Here is a 16,354-nt window from a genome sequence, read left to right as displayed (position 1 = left end):
CGTGAATTCAGTACCCTGTTTCGGCTGCAACCGGCGTAAAATTAAAATCGTTGCCTTTTTTTTTCCTCCGGTCCTGCTGTTTTCACCCGTTATCGGATACTTTTGGCTCCGGATGCGCGTCCGCGTGGAACAGATGGTCTTTCCTCGTTCGGTAACGCGATTCTCGTTGACGAGGAAAAAAAGGAAGAAAAAAAAAAAAAAAAAAAAATCGGGAGGATACGAAAGGTAAAAAAAAAAGGAGAGAAGAAAAAAATGAACTGATATTTATCAACGGCTGATCGATCGGAGTCGCTCATAGAATTTGCCACTTGAAACCCTAGAATCTGTTGAACTCGAATCAGAGATCGTATATAACAACGTATGAACCGATCGCGGTTGAGTTCGACGTTTTCGCTTGTTTGCAACGCCACAGGAATTTATAGAAGAATTTGTTTTCCAACGCACAGCCGAACCTAAATTAATGAAACAGAGTATTTCACGTACCAATGTGTTTTGCGTACATTTGATTTATTTTCTATCAATATTTATTCTCTGCGCTTGTCCACACTTGTCGACAGAAAAAAAAAACATCAAATCGCAAAGTACGCGTGAAAAAGGGAAAAAGAGGAAAAGGAAATAAAAGAAGAAATGGAGTGACATTCATCTGGTCGGTCGACCGATCGTTCAGTTGTTTATAGAATTTAAACCGGCAAATCTGTAAATTCGTGGTACACATCGAACTCGAATCGTTAGCGTTCGGGTATTATAACTTTGAGCCGATTGTGGTTAACCTCCATATTTCACCAGTTTGGTGAACGCTGGCAGACGCGATCTTTCGATAGGAAATCTTAAACGTTTCGCTAGACGTAGGCCAGCGGAGGGGTTTGAAACTTAAGAGTATTACAAACTCCTGGCTATATTTCGCCAGATTTCATCTGCTTTATATCAGTAGTTATTGACAACTTCGGTAATATCGGAAATAGCGTTTGCAATTAAGTCGACTTCTGGCTCTCCTCAACTAATAGGATTAGGACCGCAGCGCACGAGCTACTGACAAGACTAGGGAGATAGACTAGGAAGCGTTCAACGTTGTAATTCCCGCCTCCTCTTAAGAGGCAAGTATCTTCTCCAAGGTGTTCATTAAACGAATTTTATGTTATCGTCACAGTCACTCAACTGACAGAGGAGAAGAACTTCGAATTACAGGGATTTCGTTTTACGCGGTGAGAAACGAAAAATTCGACTTACAGAGAGAAAGAGAGCTTTGCGCGACAGCTAATTCTTCGACTCGTCAAGGCGTGAAGAAAGTTTCTTTTTTTTTTTTATGACTTCGTTTATGAATTCATTTTATTCAATAACTTTCACGAGCAACTTTGCAAAGAAGATTATTTGAGTTTATAACCCGCGGAAAGGATCTTTCACAGCAAATTGTCATCGTGTATTACTTTTACGTAGTACAACACACGAATAACTGACGATTCTCAATTGTAAAGATTCGACTGTTCGTTTCTTAATTAGTCCTCGTATACTGTAACCAAAGATTGTTTTTCCTTTATTTTACACGTTACACGTGTATTTGGTATATGAAAAAGAAGTGAACCTTTTTAAACTGTAGAGATCCCAAGGCCACCGAGATCCAATTTGCATATTAACGCTTCGCATCAGAAAGCATCGAGATCGAATCGAAAGTTGCGCAAATCTCTCTCGCCATGAGTTTCACGTATCGTCGAGTGGTCGTTTCCACGCGATAAGTAGATACAACCGCTCGTTCACCGCTCGTTGAAGTTTACACGGAGTTTAGACATCGTTCGAATTCAATAATTCCCTCTGTTCGGCTGATTCGTATGCCCGTAAACGTGTTTCACGACGCGAACAGGCCCGCGAAACGCGCCTCGCGACAGAAAGAAATACGAGGGCGAGAGAAGGTCCCGGCCTCGCCGTATAAACGAAGGAAGCCCGGGCAGAATTTTTACGAACGCGCGGCTCGTGAAACACGCGCGAAAACCTCCTCACGTTCGCGAGGTTCGAGGAGGAACGATTGCTCTTTACACGGGTGAACGGTTTCGCCGCGAGTTTGCGATAAACGTCTCCTTCCTTTTGACGCGAGCTCAAGCTCAAAGAGACTTTACCATTCTACTCTACTCCGCCCGCTAGTTCGTTGCTCGGGCACAATGCAATTATTTTCTTCTCGGGAAAGGGCGTTCTTTGACGCGCGCGTGCTAGCCCGCGCGGGGGGGCCGCGGTTACCCGCAGAATTCGTGGTTTCCGGGAGTTCCAATAATGAACCACTTTCGGCTAAATAATTTCGGTTAAACGCGGAAGCTAATGCCCGGATTTGGTAATCCAGGACGAAGAAAACGACGCTGAATTTCGAGCGGGTTACACTCGATCTGATAAAAGGGAGAAGTCGGGGGCAAATTGGGTTCCGATAATGAACCAGTCTCGGCCAAATAATTTGGTTAAACGCGAGAGGCGGTCCGGATTCGGCGATCGGCGAAGAAACGGTGATTGAATTCCGAGCAGTTACTTTCATTTGATGAAAAACGGCAGATCGTTTCGGCGAATCGATGTAAAGTGAAATTATTTGAATGCACTGCGTGGCACGTAGTTCGATCAGAGTGAAATGAAATTGAAACACGCGTATTACAGATGTAGTAATGTTTCTAATGCACAATAGAAGTAACTTTCGAAGCTCGGTTGTGCAATAGAAAATTACGTTATGTCGCGGCTGTCGACTGATCGTACTGATTTGTACGATCGGCTATCGAAAAAGTTAATTGTGTACACGCGTGAAGAACGACACAACTGAATATTCGAGTTCTAGCTTTAACTAACGATGCAATTGTACAATTTACAACAAACTTTACAAATATATATGGAAAGCAAAAACAGCGGACGGACGAAAGTTTGACGTAGGTCCAACTCCAAAATCGACACCCTCCATTTCTCATAGACGATTCGATGGGATAATCCTTTGATCGGCGAGCGGATATCAGGGGTTATCAGGTTTTTGGGTTAGTCGAGGGATTAACACCGCGCAGTGGAAAATAACGGAAGCCGTGACATTGGTAGGATCCGGGACCAATTAACGCAATCGTCGTTATTATTCGGCACGGGGCATCGAGACGGTGTTTTCTCCTCCACGGGGAGGAAAACGCTCGGCGCACGGAGACGACTTTTAAATAAATCCAGCGGATAAATAGAGCGTGAGTATCCCTCGGCCTCTGACGCGATTTATCGAACGGTATACTCGCCTCTGGCAGCCTCTGGTTCTCGTTTCTTCTATGAAATGTAATTAGCATCGCAATTATCGACACGAATAAACAACGACTCGACATACGCGGCCGTACATTTAATTAACCGTTCGCCGCTCGAGGGGTGGCGCCTGCCCTGAAACGCCGCCGACTCTGACGTTCTTTACGCGTTCTATCCACACCGCACGCGATTCAGTTTCGAAATTTTCGTTTCCTATGCAACGACCGTCCGCTTTCCGCGAGGTTTGTTTCTCTTGAATAACTCTTTATTCCGAATGGACTTTGAATCGTTTCGAAACGTCTTGAGCGTTGAAAGTCTTGATTTTACGCGCGTGGTATTATTGAACTTACGTTACATTCATTTTTGTAAAAATTCAATTTTTTTTTTTTAAAAAAGACGCTTATAAAATACGGGATACTCGTCGTGTTTTGAGATCTCCAAGATTTTCAAAACTCTAGACTGACTGAGACTTTGGCAAAATTCGCGTCTCGTAGGCTTGAATACTCTTTAAATACGTTCGAAAGTTTAAGAGTCGATCGATTGATTTTCGTACACCACAAGTTAAAAATAATGAGGAATTAACCTATACGTAGGTTAAATACGTAGGTTTAGGTAAATATTATTTTTCTCTAAGGAAGTAAAGAAGTTAAATACGGAGACACCGGCCGTTAAACTTCTTCATTTTCTTTCCGCGAAAGTTTTTCATTCGTTTTACCGATGCGAGGAGGTCGTAGCCAGCGGGAAAGAGTAAAATAGCTGCGCGACCTGAATTGACCGGCACGCCGTGCAGCAATAGAAGCCGCCCTCGGTTACAACCATCGTTAGGCAGAACTGTTTTATCACCTGACATTACTTTTACCTTCAAATCACCCTCATCTCTGAACTGACAATGCAATTTAAATAGTAAAATATACTGCTTTATCATTTTCTTACCTTTACTTTGCCTTTTTCAAGTAATTTCAATTTACGAACTGCCGATTGCATAGAGCTCGTTAATAGTATAACTAAAAAATAGAAAATTGTTCGTAATAATATAGAAAGCACTGTATGTATTTTACATACTTCATACATATTGCGCTAAATGATGATCGTGTGCGCGTTGATGGCAAAGTTTAGGAAACAGAAAAGTAGTATGCCGTACGTACTCCACGTATGTATATATCGACGAGCATTTCATTTATAGCGCTCGCCACCTCGTTAGAGGCACGTTAGAGCGAAAGGGTTAGAGGCACGACCGAACATAAACGCCGTGGGAAAAGTCGATTCCTCGTTGGATCTGTCCCTCGTCGGAACAACGAATTATGAATCATGCCGAGGGATTTCTCGTATAAGCTCGGCGTAAACAGGGCGTAAATATTCGCAAGCCCTTCGGCGCGACTTATCGAACGTGCCTGGCCTCGGCTACATGCCCCAGCTATGTAACGCAATTGCCCAGGTGTCTAACGTGTTTGTGCGCCCGTGTTGTGGCGTGTGTTGATGTGTTTGCGAGGCGCGCGCGATACCACCCACTCTCTCTATCTCGCGTCTTGATCTGCATACATCGACGCCAGCTGCATCAATAATATCTTTCTACTCGGCGGAGGTTCGTTTTCCAACCGGATTTAATAATCGATCATCCACGCCCGATCGACGAACGTAACCGCGCCGCGTAACTGAATATTTCAACGCGGAACGCGTGCGGTGACGAGCCGTTGCAACCCCGTGCAACGGTAACGCTGTGGCAGCCTTTTGTTTGAAATTGCAAAGAGAAACGTCGACAATTTTTGGAAGAGAGTCACTTAACGTGGATAAAATGTGTAGGAACCTGCGAAGATAATCGCGGCATCTATTGATTGCTGATCGTGTGCTGTGTGCGTTATGCGATAGTATGTCTGAGCAGTGGTCGCGAAATCTGGCGCCTTCGTTTTTTAGATCTTCCAGAGAACGTGCAAGTAAAGATTCAGTGTTTAATACCTTCGATATTTTCATTATCCCATAATTAATTTACAACGAAATGAAATGAATCGGCGATATCGCTCGGAAGGTCTTGCGAGGATTAATTTTTCGTAATTGGTAGATTTGCAGATACAAAAGACACTTGAAAATGCAGAGAATAATATGCGAAAGAGAATAAAGTATTAAACGTGCGACGCTCTGTATAACATACAACATAATTAATATAGAAAATTAGTTTCTCATCTAGTTTTCCTCTTTCAAGTTTCACTTATAAAAATATGAATTTGCCGATACTGTACCCACACTGTAGACGATCAGATTTTTCAATCGCAGCATGTATTTAACATTTAACACTAAAATTGTCGTATAAAGCGTTGTTTCATTTTTCCAATTTTAGCATAGACTCAAAGAGAAACAAAGACTTGAACCTTCTACAGTTATAGTTATAGATGGACACGAATTCATACCGCCTGAGGATGTGCGATTAAAGAACCTTGGATATTACATTTAAAATTTCCTGTGCAAACGGAGAAAACATCTCGAGATATTCGCGATAGAGGGCTAACCTATAGGAACAAAGTTGGATCGAGGATTTCTATCAAACGCGAATCTCCGTCGAAGCATCGAAAGAACCGTCCCTCCATCGATTCTTTCCCTCTTGAAAGTTCAAATTGTCCCGCGCGAGCCTCGGCGAAGGGCACTCGTTGTTTACGCCACTCGTTGTTACGCCGTGGCGGTAGGATTTGCGCAAAATTGAACAATCTGCGGTAGCTGGATCGCGGCGCGTTATTGAAATTCCGTTGTTTATGCCCGGGCGGGATTCGCGGGCTGCCGATCGCAGGATCCGCCGCAAGCCGGGATTCCGTACGGGCGAGCAATTAAATCACCCGCCCGCTTTGAAATTTTAGGCGCCGCGGCGCTTGTCTACGCCGCCGGAGCCGTGTACACTGCGCCAATTAACCACACAGAAACGCATCTCCTCCCCCTCGCTCACGAATCTCCGTGTAACGCCACGAGCAATTGATAACGCCGCGAGCTTTTCGTAACTCTCCGACGACTTGGAATCTTTATCGCCGATTACACCGAACATTCGCGCAATTAACTCTCGGATTCTGGCCGATTGTTCGAGTTCAATCGTCGAACGGGGTTTCGACGATAATCGCCATTTCCGACGGCATCTTGCGCTTTCGAGTATCTGTGTTGGAAAGACACTGAAGCGCCGGTAAGCGATCGATTCAAATGCCGATTAAAATCCGATGGTAGAACGTGTCGACGCGTAATAATTCCGCGGAGTTGCGAATGATTTGACGTGTCAGATGTTTATTACAAGCGCAGTACGGTTTGTTTGTGTTTTTTATTTTACAGAAATATGCGCTTTTTACAAGAATAAAACTAACACGTGTCTCGTTATACTCGTCAATTTTTCTTTCCCATCGTGAAATGAATGTACGTACGTACTTTCCCGTGCAAAATCCACGAAAGACAAAAATATGACAGAGTACTAGGCGATTTTCAAAGGCGATTTTTTATTATGGACTGTCATCCTACTTAAGAAAACATTTCAAAAGTAAATCGGTGTGCCGTTCAAACGATCGACAGATATTCCAGCTACGCAAACAAAACGGGAATGGTAGAACAGAAAGCGATGAAAATTTGAATTATTTACAATTGGCTCGCTGCGAGTCGCGGAGGAATTATCGAGAGAGAAAAGAGACGAAAGAAACTGTGAATGTTGGCCCTCGGTTGGTCGCGATAGGCAGGAAATCGCGGAGAGGAGAGGAGAGGGTGGCATGGCCACGTTCCTGTGCCAATGTTCGACACGAAAGCTTCGTTTCGCGAGCGCGTTCGCAGGCCTTATCGCGAAAAGGGCTAGCTTGGCCGAGAAGGGTTCGCCGCGCCGCCAGATCTAATCGTGACCGGTTTCCTTCGCTCGGCAGCCGGCTGCTCGTTCTCGTGCCGTTACCTCTTATATTCTTGGAACTCCGTGCCACCCGTTTCACCCCTTCTCGAGCCTCGCCACCTTCAACGTCGAACGCGCGCTCTCCGATTCCGCAGCGAATTTACGCGCGTCGATACGTTCCGCCTTTCCACGTTCTATTTAAGAGCGCGACATCAGAGACCAGAAATGGCTCCGGCTGCCTACTCGACGCATTCGCCAATTACATTAATCCGCGGCTAATTGGATGACTAATTTCTTTAACCATTTCTGAAGGTCTCGGCGTTTTGAACGGTGCTTGCGTAAAACTTTCGCATCGCGTTTCTGGAAACTTTTTTCTCTAGATCCCCCATCTTGATCTTGAAAATTAAAGTCTCGTTTCTGCAACATCTTGGAATTTGCTACACAATATTTTGTTTTTTTTTTTTTTGTACACCATTTCGTTTGAACGTTAGAATGTTAGAATTTCTCGAATTCAATATCCATAAACAGTGCTAAAACTAAATAGCTTTACAGTGATACTATTTTCAAGCAGCACGTTTCTAAGGATCGTTGTAGAGTGGAGATTTTGTTAGATGTTCGAATCTTTACAATTCTCTAGAATATTTGCAATATTTCACAAATTATCCAACGACACAGTTGAATGAAGGCCGTTACAGTGATTCGAAAAGAAAAATTGAATACACGTTGAGAAACGTTCCATAAAAACACGATGATTTGTCGAAATTAATGAAAAGTCGTTTCGTGATATATATATGTATGTATATTTTCTCGCAGCTCTCGCGAATACAATTATCGTGAATCTATTCGTCAAAGGGGTGCTTTGATCTGTTCAGGCGCGTTCAATGAAAGAAAGAGGCTGGCGGAAACGTACGGCGATGTTATTAGGGGAACAGTGGAAGCGAGAAACGCGAGAGTCAGGCACGTTCGCAGAAGAAATCGATCTCGTCGCCGTTCACAATGGAACCACCGCGAATGCGAGTTACGCAGCGCACAATGCGATCGACAACAAACAGCCTTTTCTTTGAAACCTATAACGAATTCCCGCGACAATCTTCAGTATAGCAAAGCATCGCGCGACTGCGGGAACTCGAAAGAAACCTCGGAAGCGTGCAGTTTACTCTGATAACCTTTTCCCCTTCCCTTGTTGTTCCGAGCAACACGACTAACCGGCGTTACGAGAAAAGAAATCTACAGTTCAAATTTCGTCAACTTTGTATTGGCAAATCACGTAGACACGATATTGATGTACGAAAGCTGTTACTCCTTTGGTATTTCTAGTCTACGATTAATCCTTTGCGCTCCTTAGTTACTCTCGTTGTATAATCTCGTAAAAATTGTACGATATTTTCGCGACACCCTCGATGAAGGTCGATTCGCTTTCGGTAACTTTCTGCCGTCAGTGTCACTCGCAATCACTTGCAATTTTCGTTTCTTTCTTCATCGCAATTAGCCTCATTACGCAGTGTGTTTGTTAAATTGTTCCCGCTCAGATTATTTCTTCTATCCGTTTCTTTTATTCGAAAGTGGATGCATTATAAAACGAAATCAACAACGCCGCGCCTTCCTAGAAATTCACTTTCGTCTCAATTCGCGTCGCAACTGAAGACTATCGCGCACAACGAATGAAGTCTGGACAGAAATCAGGCAGCCGGCCGACGTATGACTCGAACGACTTCTCACGCTCTTGTGCAACTTGTTTTTCCTCGATCGTCGGTGCACGGATTTCCGCATTTCGGCGTGTGTGGAGCATAACCGCGAATGGAGCAAAGGCACGCTTTCGCTGCGGGATTTGCCGCAGTCGTAAGTCGGCAGGATTAAGAAGAAAAAGAGAAAGAAAAAAAGGGTAGGAAATGACAGGGAGGGAGAGGAGGGCGGGCGTGCAATTCCGACGCCTTTACGAGCGGCGATAGAAGCGAGGAGAGTCGCGTGGCGGTCTCGCGTAAACGCATTCCTTCGATACACAGAAGTGGGCGGCCCCCCCCTCTGATTTCCCGTTCGCATGTCGAACCCCGTGGTAACGATGTTCGCAACGGAGGAATCGCGTGTGCCCGCGGTCGCGTGGCGTGCAAATTCGTCGTCATCGAGCGCGGGCAGTAAACGGTCAACCATGATTCCCCCGTGATTACGCGCGCTGCAAGGAGCCGGCGAGGAGAAGGAAAAGGAAAAAGAATGCCAGCGACGGAGATTCGAGGCGATTTCGACGTTTCTCGTTGTTGCGAAAACGATAGCTGAGAAACTACTGCGAAAATTTGGAGGATTTGTCCATTGTGATAATGGAATCGCTATAACGATACTCTAACGATGTAAAGTGCCAGCGAGAAGTTCGATTTTGATTCTAAGAGTGTAGAATTTAATCTGACTCAATTGATTTTGTTTTATCTGGCGTGAAACGGCCGTTTTATAAATACACAGACAAATTGGATAACTTGCGTAATTTGCGAAATTTAAAAAAAAGTAAATTCACGAGTACGAGCGTACGTGGAGAATGTACAACTACGTGCTCATGGTAATTTCCGATCCCTTCCCCGGGATCAGCGTTGTAAATTTAAATATTCATTCCATTATTGGCTTTTGTTTCTTTCTTCGCGTTGCCTGCAATTTGGTTTTCGTAATTCCTAACTTTATTTTCTCGTTATTTTACCCCCTTTCCCGCAACTGTGTAATGTTATAAATCAGGCTGAAGGAACGGGTTTCTAACAATCTCTTTCTCCTCGGTGAAAACAATTTGCTGGCACGACCGAGCCAGAAACGCCAACTCGCAACGTTTATTTCAAATTAATTTAATCAAAGCAAAACCGAGGCAGGATCGATGGCCATTAATTGCTGAAAATTAATAAATAAATAAATAAGTAAATAAATAAAGTCTCGTCGCATGGTTATTATCGATCATCGGCTTGGAGGTGTGATTCGAACACTCGTTCACCTTTCTTTCTCTCTCTCTCTCTCTCTCTCTCGGGTGAAGGAAATTTTCGCAGACCTCGAAACGTTATTTACAGTGACTTGTACAGTCTCGACCGAGTCGATCTAGGTTCGCGAGCTTTCCGAAGAACCGTGCAACTATAGCGGCTATGGAGAACACATTTGGAATTCTCTTTCACGGCGGCCACGGTCTAGACTAGTGGCGACACTCTGTAATCTGGAACACACAGTGTTCGCTGTACGTGCGCGTTATCAGTTCGCAAATATGCATCGGGGCAAATACGGAGGTCCGTTTGCAAACATCAGCGCATGACATATCGCGCATGAAGGATTTTATCACTCGTACGAGATGGCTGACGAAGTGACGAGGGCCAATTTTTGTAATCCAGCTGGACGAAATAGAAATATCGATTGGAAACAAAAGATCTCTTGGAATTCGCGATCCAAGTTTCTGCGCGGAAAAATACCACGCCGGTCGAAATTCATCTTCATCGAGCGAACGCAAGATTGCAAACGATAAAGAGCGCGGATAATTTTTTCAATTTTGTTGCATGCGCAGCACGACGGTATGGTCTGGTTTTTATGTAAAAAACTGCATTTCAAATGCTATCTTTGAAAACATTTTTCTGCGCGAAACTGGTTTCCGAGGATACGCATCACGAAGGTAACCGGTTTCCACCTCCCTTTTTTCCCCAGTTTTTCGGTTCAAACACGTCAAACAATCTTTGTTCTCCACGTTTTTACAGGGAAATGTAAAATATGTAGCTTGCCATTAGGTTTCTCCACTTTATCCGGCACGAGGGGGGGGGGGGGACGAAAGTCAGCACTTCGTTTAATAAATATTCTAGGACGCGACAATGCTTAATTGCGCAGTGTGTCCTTATTCTCGCAACTCTGTCTCCTTAACGTGCTTTTAACGTGCTTGCGTTCAAGCATAAGTAATGAAGCGTAACAAAAAAAAAAAAAAGAAAGTATTAACCGACATTATTGTGTCATTACGTATTTTATTCTCTTGATTCTTTTCATTATATTTCAATCTCGTTTGTATATGCAATAGATTTCTATTGAAGCGTAAAATAAATAAAATAAATAAAATTTGTACAAAGTCTGTCCTCTTAATGAATAAATTCGTCCGCCAGGTTCGTTTGAAAGAGTTACCGCGCGTCGCAATAGTATCGCGCGCGTGGTCTGACCAGTCCCGTTCGACTCTACTTCCAATCGACGACGACCCACATATATATATCGTACGGTGGAGAAACAGACGAACGGTTCGACTGTTCCTTTTCATTGTGATTTATCGCGGGAACGCGATCCACGGGGGAGAAAGCCTCGCTAAACACCCGTTCAATTCGCGTTCTTTCGCGATGTTCGTTGCGATGTTTTTCCGCTTTTTTTTCCGGAGCGCGTGCGGCGCTGTGTTCGCTGAAAATTTACGGCGGCCGTTATTAATATTTCGCGAGCAGGCTCCCGCAGCCGTTGGCCCACGATTTTTCGGCCAACGAGAGGAAAACAATTCTACGCAAATATACGCATATTTTTTTTTTTTTTTGGTTTGTTTCAAATTCCCCCTTCTTCCACTGCTCGTGCCTCCTACCATCTCTCACTCGATGCTTTTTACACGCGTCAGAACCGGTTGGGAATTTCGCGTTAGCTATGAAATGGCTGGCTCGCTGTAAAAACGGCTGGAAGCCGGCTACAATTATTCGGCGGTTTCTGGTTTTTTAGTTATTCCGTTTTAATTAATTCTTGTTAGCGTCGCGGCAGCGCGCAAGCGCCGTTGTATCGGCTCAATCCTCGGCTCCACAGTCGTTGTGTCAACTATCGCCTGACGGTATAACATCAGACACGCTGGCCAGTCGATAATTATGTCGTTCTTACTGGGCCACGAGCCGACGCGACGTCCATCGAACGTTTCTTTCGTTTTTCCCTCAATAAATTCGAGGTCGAACTACGAAGTACCGAGTATCGTTGCCGCTTTGAAAAATTCTCCCCCCGCAATCCAGCGTTATGTCAGCCTCGGTGTCTGCCTCGCGCTCTGCGATCGGTAATTAATTAAACTGGGAGCGTGGATTGATTCGCGGCGAACCCGGCCTCTCGCAAAAAAAAAAAAAAAAAAGCACGCGAGGCAGATGCGCGTGTTTCACGGCGCGTCGAGCGTCGATGCATCGTCCCTCGCTCGACTTCGTTTATCGAAAATCAGCGCGTAGCGACGACAACGAATTATCCCCAGGCAAATTATTATTCGTACAGACAAAGTACGATTTTTCGCTGATTAATTAACGAGGGACCTTCTCTTCAATTTCAATTCAGGATTCTAAGTAGTCGCAATGATTTTTCATAGCATTTTCCTCCGTACAACACTTTCAGCGATTGCATTTTTCGAAATTTCAAAGAATTTTTCGTCAAACACTTCAAATATGTTTTAAAGTTGTGTTATAAACGTTCATCGCCTCTTGAATTTCCGTTCTTTCGACATAAATTTTATACTTTAATCACCGATAGTTCTGTTAATTCTATAAGTAATAAGGCTTTCCAGAGTTAATCGCACGCTAACGGGCGAACTTTTCAGCGCGAGCGCGTTTCGAGCCGCGATAAATTGGTCGAGGGCAAGTCTCAGGTGTGCCGGGAAATTACGAATAATCCTCGGTTGGATTAACGTATTCCCAAAATACTTTGCACCGTACGCTTGTTTGGTTTTCTAGAATCGCCGAAATGCGCGGTGTGTATCTCGCCGCGCTGAAGAGCAGCGAACGAAATTCTCGCCGAGCTCGAATCGATATACTCGCACAGCGTACAACCGTATACTATAGTCTCGTGTTATTCGCAACGAGTTCATCCACGTCGATCCACGTAGATTCGAAACAGGGAACGATCGATTTGCGGCAACGTCGGGCTTCGAACTTTCTTCGAGTGGCGACTCAAGCGATGCGAGCCTCGCCAAATCGATCGTAAGTCCAACCAACGAGAAGAATCGAACCTTTGGATTTCTCGTCTCTCGATCCTCTTTTCAATCATCTTACAATTGGACAAACGTCAGTTGTAATTTCTATGTAGTGCTAGACGTACAGTGTTGAGTTTGGATTCGACTTATCAATCTTTAGTTTGAAACGTGTGTGTTTGACTCGACGAGGCATAGAAAACATCAGAGTGGATCGCTTCGAATTTGTATTGTGCGCCTCGAACACGATTCGAAGCTTAAAATTCTCGATAGTTTCAAAGTTCTGATCGTTTTGAATGGAGTTCGAGACTTTTATAAAATAGACATCTAGACGTACACTCTTAGTGAAATACAAAGACGGGGCAGATAAACGCGAAAACACACAACAGACATAACGATATAAATATATAAAAGTGTATGCCTCGAATCGTAACAATTTCGAAATGGTGGAGAGGATGAATTTCGTTGTCGACACCGTTGACTTTCGAAAGATTCAATTTCACCGCAGAGACGAAATTTAGGCATCGACTCGAATTCGCAAGTACGGCATCCCTGGCGACCAGCCGGGACTTAGGTCGGATTTGCAAAGTACGGAAGTTCCGCTGGGCCGGGCGGACCGCGAAATAAAAGCTCGGCGTTGTTGTTCGGTTAATTCGGTTAATTCGTGCTCGACAAGCTCTGACCGCTCTGCCGCAGCGCAGCTCTTTAATAGCGGCTTGTCAACGGATTACCGCGGCGAAAGGGGATGCAAATGCGAATAAAATTAATCTTCCCTGGCCCCTGCTTCGTTTTCACTCTTTTGCACCGCGTGGTTCGAAACGTGGGGAGGATGGAGAGATGAAGGGGTGAACCCAGGATGCTGTAGGGTCCGGTTGCCCAGCGAATTAGCACTTCGAGTTTGTTTCGACGAATCTGTGTCACGGGCATGGCGCGACGCCAGACGCCCTCAGACTGACGCAATTAGCCGAAGCTTCGTTTTGACGAGCTCACCGGATACCTACGGCCGGGCTTAATTTCAGGCTTAACCGACCCCACGCTCTTCGCGTTTTCTCGTTTGCTCGCGCGCGAGTCCTGCTCAAGTGGTCTGCGTCTGTTGCTGGCAACTTGACGTGGTTACCGAAAAAAATGGGACGGTGTTACCTAACTTGCTCGTTAAATCTAAATTCTTTTTTTCTTTTTTTCTTCGTTCGAGGTTATCCACGATCTCATCGACAGGTCTCTCTTTCTCTCTCTCTCTCTCTCTCTCTCTCTCTCTCTCTCTTTCTCTTCTTCGCTCCGGCTAATAACAAGTTTCGATGCGTGTTCGTGTGCTTCGCGCGCGACGATCGTAGATTCAGCGATTGTCGATTGTACCAGAGTACCAGAGTTAATCTTCTTTCGTGATCTGTGCCGGGACGTATAATTTTAAACTTGAATTGTTCGTTCTATCATACTGTACTGTCTTCGTTTCTTTTTTCACGTCACTCGTATGCTTAGCTTCGCAACTCTTGACTTCATTTCCTCTCGGGGCCAATGTTAATTATTAGCCGGCGGACTTTTATGTATTTGTAGCGAGAAATGTACAAAATATTCAAATTTCTTCCTATGAAGTTTAGCACGCGAAACGATTCTTTACCTACGAGATATTCCGTTTCTTTTCATTCGCAAAGAAATTAATCACCAGTAAGCGACAAGTACCAATAAACATATTTCCGTAGCGAGTCAATCGCCCCTTCGCGTGAAAATACGAATCACGTCAGTGGTATTAACGTTTGTTGGTCGACGACTAGCCATTTCTCGTTTAACCCCGTAATTTCGCCATTAAACGTCAGAGACACGCAGATCGATCGATCGATCGATCGGTGAGCTTAAATACCATCGTTCCTACCTTATAACGTTGCCACGTTGCACGAGTATAATTAATAATTTACAGTTTCACAGAATTATTTATTTGAACGAGAGAAGATATAAAAATATTACAGATATAAAAATATTGTAATAGCTTATGCTTCCTGCAATGCTAAACTATTTCCGTCTGTGGACCCTCTCTGTTGCACTATATCCTCTCCTATTCGTTGGTTCCTCGTCAAAGTACCTTAGGACGACTAGTGCATGACTAATTCCTAACAATGTTCGGCCGAACGGACGACTGTTTTTCAACATTCCGAGAGCGAGACGGTGTACAAGTTGGCGACGAAATGTCGAAGGGGGACGCGGCTCGATCGATGCGCCCGCACGAAACCCGCCGAGGTCACGAGATCCCGTCGTTTCGTTTATAATTTCAGCCCGGTGGTGCCCGGGGGAAACAAATCGCGCGAGAACGGCGGACAGGAAACGCGGCGGGCCCTGATGAAAATCGATAGTCAGTGCAGGCTTGGTTTCGCATCGCGACCGCCGCTGACGGATGAGCGTCTTCCGTGAACCGACACTCTTTGATCACCGGCCACCGATCGCCTTTCTAACGATGTTTTCGAATTTTCTTTCTCTCTCTCTCTCTCTCTTTCAACCTCTGCGACACTCCCTCGACTACCCCTGAAACAGTCACATCTGTTTCGCTCCCTGTAGAACGTTGTTCGTTCGACCAGCACGAGAAGAACGTAGTCTTCGAATAAGGCGAGGCTTTCGCTTTGTGCTGCAGGGAATCTCTTCTTCGTCGGACAGTGTATTTTTGGAGAGAAATTTTTACAAGAGGCCGCGAGTTTTCTTTACGAGTTAATTTTTAAGACGTTTACTCGCAAGACGTTGTTTGTTATAGTTTCTTGCAGTTTCTTTGGAGAAAGCACGGCTGCTTTTTCCAGGAGAGGCAGTTTCCTCTCTTTTCGGAGAACTCTCAGGGTTATTTCGTATTCTTGGATAGTTCACTTGAAATCTTTCGAGCAAGTCAGTCCAAGATTTTGAATTTCCAGACGGCTCTTGAACGTTACAGACAGATTAGTTATCAGATTGCGTAAGTTTTCAGGTCGACTTGGACAATAGGACAACTTTGCACAATGTACAGGTTGTACCTCTTGGAAAGTTTCCACGTTCCACTTGGAATTTTCGAAACTTCGAACCTTTATGTATGAATGATCTCTCATTCTCAGAGTTTCCCATACGGATCCATGAATTTTTGACAATTTTTTTCAAAACGTCTTCGACGCCGTGAATTTTTTTTTCTTTCTCTTCTCTCTTGAAACGCAGAACTACTTCGTGCTACAGAGAACGAAATTCCTGGACGATTCCTTCAGAAGAATTTCTTTAAGCTTTAGCGTCTTTATCCCTGGGCGAGCTCCTTCTCAGGATTTTCCATACGGGTCGTGAATTATATAAACGTCTCTCAAACGTCGAGAAGTCAAAAGGTTATTGAATCTTGTGAATTTCGAAGTCGAACGTAAGCGTTCTTCCTCGGGAACGCCTCTTTCCGGGGGGGA

The 16,354-nt window shown here is 44.5% G+C and overlaps 1 protein-coding gene across 1 annotated transcript in view; it reads left to right on the top strand.

Moving 5' to 3' along the window:
• The window catches only part of LOC122536888, a 130,777-nt gene that overhangs the window by 15,559 nt on the left and 98,864 nt on the right, over nucleotides 1-16,354 (top strand). The window lies entirely within an intron of this gene.

This window comes from Frieseomelitta varia, unplaced genomic scaffold, assembly GCF_011392965.1.
Source record: "Frieseomelitta varia isolate USP_RPSP 00005682 unplaced genomic scaffold, Fvar_1.2 scaffold_875, whole genome shotgun sequence".
In the NCBI taxonomy this organism is placed as follows: Eukaryota; Metazoa; Arthropoda; class Insecta; order Hymenoptera; family Apidae; genus Frieseomelitta; species Frieseomelitta varia.
This window is presented reverse-complemented; position numbering and strand designations above follow the sequence as displayed.